The sequence below is a fragment of the Somniosus microcephalus genome, chromosome 32 (assembly GCF_052327205.1).
Source record: "Somniosus microcephalus isolate GS21.2 chromosome 32, FLI_Smic_1.0, whole genome shotgun sequence".
In the NCBI taxonomy this organism is placed as follows: Eukaryota; Metazoa; Chordata; class Chondrichthyes; order Squaliformes; family Somniosidae; genus Somniosus; species Somniosus microcephalus.
Window position 1 is genome coordinate 5729630 of NC_141018.1, and position 7436 is coordinate 5737065.

Consider the following 7436-nt stretch of genomic DNA (forward strand, 5'->3'; position numbering starts at 1 on the left):
GGGGTGTTCTCCCCTGTGTCCTGGGGGCCAATATTTTTCCCTCAATCAACAGTTTTCCCGTTTTATTTAAAACACATTATCTGGTCGCGATCACATTGCTGTTTCTGGAAACATGCTGTGGGCAAATTGGCTGCTGCATTTCCCAGATTTCAACATTGAGCACGATTCCAAAAAAAGTAATTCATTGGATGTAATGCGGTTTTGGATGTCCGGTTGTCGTGAAAGGCGCTGCATAAATCCAAGTATTTCTTTCTTTCCTACCCTCTCTATGTTCTGTCTCTCCATTTACCATCTGTGCTTTTCTTTTTCTCTTCAGTCTCTCTTTTTCTCCCTTTCTTTCTCTGTCTCTCTGTTCTATCTCAATGTCTCCATTTGTTGCTTCGGCTTCCTCGGCTTTTTTTTTACGTGATTTTAATTATTTGTTCGCAGACTCTGTAACTGCAATACTATTAATTGCACGTCACTTGAACACTAACATTTATAACAATAATAAAACAACACTATTATACGAAATTCGTGTGACAATATAAAGACACTATTTGTATCTATTCAGATACATATCAACAATCATATTAATTACAACATTTTCCTTCAGAACCGTCGCCAAACTTCTAAGTAATGCATTGTGTAAAGTGTTTTGAGATACATTAATATAAAAGGCACTTTACAAATTCATTTTTCATTAATTACATTGTACATTTGTAGATGAGAAAATAGCCGCAATTTTTTTTGTCTCACTTTGTCTAGGTTGCTCTCTGTAGCTCTCCTGCATTGTTTCTTCCTGTGTCATAGTTCTCTTCAAACGCCTTCTTCTGTCTATAATAACATATTAATTCAGAACTAGGATCAGGGGTAGGCCATAGGGCACCTTGAGCATGCTCTGCCATTCTGTAAGATCATTGCAGAACTGCGAGATAAAATCCACTTTCCCGACCCATCCATGTATCACTTGATTGCCTTAATATCCAAAAATCTATGGATCTCAGTTTGGAATATACTCAATTAGTGAGCATCCGACGACCTCTGGTGTAGAAACTTCCAAAGATTCACAATCCTCTGATTGAAGTAATTTCCGCTCATCTCAATCCTAAATGGCCGACCCCTTATCCTGAGTCCATGACCGCTAGTTCCAGACTCTCCAGCCGAGTGACCAGGCGCTCAGCATCTCCCTTGTCAAGCACTCACTACCTCACATTTTCACTGCCTCTATGTTTATCTGTCAATGTAACTTTATTTGACTTTATCTATATTCGATTATCTATCTATCTATCTATCTATCTATCTATCTGTCTATCTCTCTATCTATCTATCTATCTATCAATCTCTATCTATCTATCTATCTATTGGTCTATCTATCTGTCTATCAATCTGTCTATCTCTCTCTCTCTATCTATCTATCTACTATCTATCTATGATTTAACTAATTTAACAATTAGATTGAGTGGGTATTTCACCGTGTTCTTCAGCTCCTCTCTGAATTTAGTCTGTGTCAGGACATAAATACACGTGTTGGTGCAGGAACTGAGAAGCTGAAGCATTGTTGCTGTGTGTTCTGTGATATAAAGAGGGTCGGTGTAGGAGTAATAAAACTGAATATCTGCAATTCGTGCATAAATGTTATACAAAACCTGTGTCACCCATAGCAATATAAAATTTCCGGTTATACTGAAGAGTAAAATGATGGATTTCCTTCGGTTCTCCAACTCTGGGTCCTTGTGATTCTCTCCATTACTGCGGCCCCGGAGTCCCCTGCGGACTCGACTGGCCACTAAAATACGTCTGACCGTCAGAACATTGAGCACTAATATCAGAAAGAACGGGACACAAGGGGTTAAAATACGGTGAAACAACTCAAATGCTCCCCAAGCGAGGGAAGTGTAGAAGCTCGCTTTAATGTAACATTTCCAGGGAACATTATCAATGATATAGTACGGTTCATATTTGAAGTACCAGGGGACAGACACTAAACAGCCCAGCACACTCACTGTCCCGATAACCACAGCCGCCGTTTTCTCGGTGCAATATTTTGTTTTCTGTTTCTCACAACAAATGGCCACAAACCGATCAAAGGTGAAAGCGACTGTGAGCCAGACAGAAACCACCGTGGTTGCCAAACGCAAGAAGCCAAAGAGACTACACACGGGAGTAATGGCCAAGTATGAAAATGGGAAATAAATCTGAGCAATCCACTTCAATATGGGATCAGTGATAACGACCGGGAGATCGGCCGCTGCCATTCCCACCAGGTAGCGAGTGATACATTTGGAGAGACCGCACTTTCCTCGGGACAGGATCACAATCGCCACCACATTAACTGTAAGAGAGAGAAAAGGAAGCAGATAAATTACTGATCAGACCTGGAGCCAAAGCAAGAGTTTGACAGGATCTGGGCTGAAATTTCCAGCTTTTTGCTGCGTCGAACGGTGAAAACTGATTCATGGACCTGGACAGCGCTTTCGAGCAGCTAATATTTTAAAACACATTTATCGACAATGAGTTTGGAAATCTACACAGAAAGTGAATGAAGTGATCACCGGAGCCACTGGAAGGGCCAAGTGAGGGCACAGTGCCGGTGGAGAAGGGAGAAGGGGTTTTACGTACCGCAAATCCAAAGGGTTCAGTCTGGATTTGAGCTCCAGACAGAGGGAGCGGGTTTTAAGGCGGGAAGGTTTGGGGACAGGGGCGGTGCAGCGGGTTAATTGCTCTGGGCTGAGAGAGCCGACAGGGGCCGGACTAAACGGGAAAGGCCGAGAGCTGCTGCGGTGAGTTTGAGGATTCGGATCGGATTGGAAGTGACAGCTGGAGGCCGAGCCAGTGAGTGAGACTGGAATGAAGACAAGGATAAGGACATGTGGGAGCTGGAGTGCAGTCAGGAGCAGCGGGTGTGGGAAATCCGACAACCTGAAGCAACGGACGAGGAGACAGAGGAGTCAATGCAGGGGCAGGAGAGGCTGGGATTCACAGGGAGAGACTGCAGCAGAGTGCGAGAGAAAATCTAATTCATAGATTCCAGTAATACCACTCAATTAATGCATTCAATCAGTGATGTCTGTGCTTACTGGTGTCAGGCAACAGCTCTTTGGGTGTAAATTGTGGTCAAGCAATTTACTCAGCTCATCAGTTACATCAAATTCAAATGACTTCAACCTCACTTTTTAAGAAATCAACTGATGCACAGCTTTTAAAATCCACTATTGTAATAACTCATTATGATCAATAAATCACGGATCCTATTCTTTAAATCAATTGAATTACTTGTAATTAGCAAATCATAAAGTAAGGAAACATAATATTTACCAAAGCAGACTGAGGTCCTGATACACAGGGGAGCGAGTCCAACAATAAAATCTCTCCCAAACTGACCACATCCTAATAACACCCTCAAATCACATCTCCTACTTTTAATTGTACTCGAAGTTTCAGTAGCTCGCTCTCAATCACTTTCAATCAAACATTCGCTTCTCGCTTGCCTTCTCCCTCTCTTTCTCTATCCCTCCTCTATATTTCTGCACTGTCTGTAATCTCTTTGTCAAAGCTCTTTTTCTCATTCGATTCAATCCTAATATCCTATGCCCAGATTCTGATCAGCAGCTTCTTGCTCAGTGATCCAATGCTCAGAGTCAGTTTGTCCAAAGGTGCATCGGTTAATGTTTATTCAGGTCACCCACTTCGCCACCTATTCTGCTGCACAGTTCACCTAATCTGCAATGCAAGGAATAAACAGACTCGAATGCCTCTTCCAGACAGAGCTGGAAATAATTGAAGTCCCTTCTGCTGTAATTATAAAATACAGCGATAGATGGCGCGATTGTTCAATTAACAACACACCAATCTCACCGCTGCTACTTATAATCTCCAGATCAATAGAAGGGCTCCTGACTCCAACAGATACTGTGCAAGCTGACACATTGGTAGAGTTATTTCAGGATGTAACAAACAGGGTGGATAAAGCGGAACCTTCCAGAATGCATTCAATAAGGTGCCACATCAAAGGTTACTGCACAAGATAAGAGCACACAGGGTTGGGAATAATATATGGGCATGGATAGGGAATTGGCTAACTAACAGAAAACAAAGATTCCGGTTAAATAGGTAATTTTCCGGTTGGCAATGCGTAACTAGTGGGGAGCCACAGGGATCAGTGCTGGGGCCTCAAATATATACAACCTATATTACTGACTTGGATGAAAGGTCCGAGTGTACTGTAGACAATTTTGCTGATGATACAAAGATAGGTGGGTTAGCAAGTTGTGAGGAGGACACAGAGTGTCTGCAAAAGGATATAGATGGAATAAGTGAGTGGGCGAAAATTTGGCAGATGGAGTATAACGTGGGACAATGTGACGTTATTCACTTTGGAAGTAAGAATGAAAAAAAATGATCATTTAAATGGATGAGAATTCAAAATGCTGCGGTACACAGGGATCTGGGGGCCCTAGTACATGAAACACAAAGAGTTAGCATGCAGGTAAAGCAAGTAATTAAGAAGGCTAATATAATGTTGGCCTGCATTGCAAGGGGTATGGTGTATAAAAGCAGGGAAGATTTGATGCAACTTTGCATGGCACTGCAGGGGTCAGTGCTGGGTCCCCAACTCTTTACAATCTATATTAACGATTTGGAGGAGGGGACCGAGTGTAACATATCAAAGTTTGCAGATGATACTAAGATGGGAGGGAAAGTAGTGAGTGAGGAGGACATAAAAAACCTGCAAGGGGACATCGACAGGCTAAGTAAGTGGGCAAAGATTTGGCAGATGGAATACAATACTGGAAAGTGTGAGGTTATGCACTTTGGCAGGAAAAATCGTAGAGCAAGTTATTATCTTAATGGCAAGAAACTGGAAAGTACTGAAGTACAAAGAGATCTGGGGGTCCTGGTGCATGAAACTCAAAAGGTTAGTATGCAGGTGCAGCAAGTGATTAAGAAGGCCAATGGAATGTTGGCTTTCATTGCTAGGGGGATAGAATATAAAAATAGGGAGGTATTGCTTCAGTTGTACAAGGTATTGGTGAGACCGCACCTGGAATACTGCGTACAGTTTTGGTGTCCATACTTAAGAAAGGACATACTTGCTCTTGAATCAGTACAAAGAAGGTTCACTCGGTTAATCCCGGGGATGAGGGGATGGACATATGAGGAGAAGTTGAGTAGATTGGGACTCTACTCATTGGAGTTCAGAAGAATGAGAGGTGATCTTATTGAAACATATAAGATTGTGAAGGGGTTGGATCAGGTGGATGCGGGGAAGATCTTCCCGATGATGGGTGAAACTAGCACTAGGGGGCATAGTCTTAGAATAAGGGGCTGCTCTTTCAAAACTGAGATGAGGAGGAACTACTTCACTCAGAGGGTGGTAGGTCCATGGAATATGCTGCCACAAAAAGCTGTAGAAGCTACATCATTACATAAATTTAAAACAGAATTAGACAGTTTCCTGGAAGTAAAGGGAATTAAGGGTTACGGGGAGCGGGCAGGAATTTGGACATGAGTCTAGGTTCAGATCGGTCATGGCCCTGTGGGTAGTGGAGCGGGCCCAGGGGCCGTGTAGCCTGATCCTGCTCCTATTTCGTGTGTCTAATTCTGTTAGATTCAGGAGATAGTTCTGTGATAGTGGATTGGCGGTTAGGATCAGATCAGCCATGATCTTATTGAATGGCGGAGCAGGCTCGAGGGGCCGATTGGCCTACCCCTGCTCCTATTTCTTATGTTCTTATGTTCTTATGCTGCGACCGCACCTGGAGTACTGTGTACAGTTTTGGTCTCCATATTTATGGGAGGATATACTTGCATTGGAGGCAGTGCAGAGAAAGTTCACTAGGTTGATTCCTGGGATGAAGGGGTTGACGTATGATGAAATATTGAGCAGGTTGGGCCTATACTCATTGGAGTTTAGAAGAATGAGAGGTGTTTTTATTGAAACATATAAGATTCTGAAGGGGATTGACAGGGTGGAAGCTGAAAGGATGTTTCCTCTAGTGGGGTATCTAGAACTAGGGGGCATATTTTCAGAATAAGGTATCGCCCATTTTAGATGGAGATGAGGAGGAATTTCTTCTCTCACAGGGTCGTGGATCTTTAGAATTCTCTACCCCGGAGAGCTGTGGAGGCGGAGTCACTGAATATATTCAAGGCAGAGATTGACAGGTATTTGAACTACAGGGGAGTCAATGGGTGTGGGGAGAGAGCGGGAAAGTGGAGTTGAGGCCAAGATTGGATCAGCCATGATCTTACTGAATGGTGGACAGGCTCCAGATGCTGATTGGCCGACTCCTGCTAATGTTTCTTATGTTCATATACAATAATCTCAAAACATTTCATGTTACAATGAAGCCCAGTGACAGTCAGTGAATCCATCCACACTGAAGCAGAGAAGGAGATGTGAAAGAGTCAGCAACAAACTCAGTTCAGTCACCAGACATCTGAGTCTGTGTCAGATAATCACACGGAAAAATAATATTTCATAACAGTGATAACCAATACACACATTGAAATCCCTGTTAAATTGAACCATGTTATTGGGGAGGGAGGACATTGTGCCAATTCATTGTAACACTGAGATACTAAGCTGTCTCACTATCAATCACTGAAAATACATTTACAAAAACGATATTCCAGGACAGGTTATTTCCACTACATGAAACTGTTAACAGCTACTGGTGGGCTAATACATACTCTTAGCCCAGACAGCTGATTCCAATAGATTCAGTACAGAGAGTAATCCAGGAGCAATGCCAGGGCTGGATAACCAAAGATCATCACATATATACTGCAGCTGCTATAAGACAGAAAGAGCAGAGACTGAAGACATTTCATTCTTCCTCTGGTTGAATTGAACGGGCAGCTGTGTAAAACATGGGGCGAGTAAAACATTACCAAGTACAGCAGCACAGTTAACACAGATTTACACCATTAACAGCAAAGATATCGGCTTACCAGGAACTCCAACGGCTGCAAGAACAGTATAGTAAATGACTTCTATCTGATAGACTACTGGATAGCCCATTTCTGTGAGAAGCGGTGACTTCTGTTGGAGTGGAACCCACTGCCCCGGCAGGAACTCTGGGCTGCTCCATTCCAAAGGGCCCTGATTTATACAGTGGATAAGACACCACTGACATGGTTATACCCCTGAACATTACTATTAGTTACGGTCACTTGAACAAACACATTACATCAGGACCTTCGACTCTGATGCAATTAACGTGGTGGATAAAGCACAAACATTTCAATGGCCACATCTTAATCAGACCTCTCTGCGGAATAAGGCAGAAAGGTCTGCCCTACAGGACTGATACAACAATAATGAGCGCCTTCTTTTACAGTTTCCTGTAATTGTATTGAACATGTTCACTCCTATCGATCGATTTATAAATGTTACCGATTACTCTGCAGTTTACGCTGAACCCAGGGACTCGAGCAGACCCGTTTCGCTC

The 7436-nt window shown here is 42.8% G+C and overlaps 1 pseudogene; it reads right to left on the bottom strand.

Annotated features, from left to right (window-relative positions):
- Nucleotides 1-1365: 1365 nt before the first annotated feature.
- LOC147097243 (putative G protein-coupled receptor 139) lies at nt 1366-7139 on the bottom strand (annotated as a pseudogene).
- Nucleotides 7140-7436: the final 297 nt, after the last annotated feature.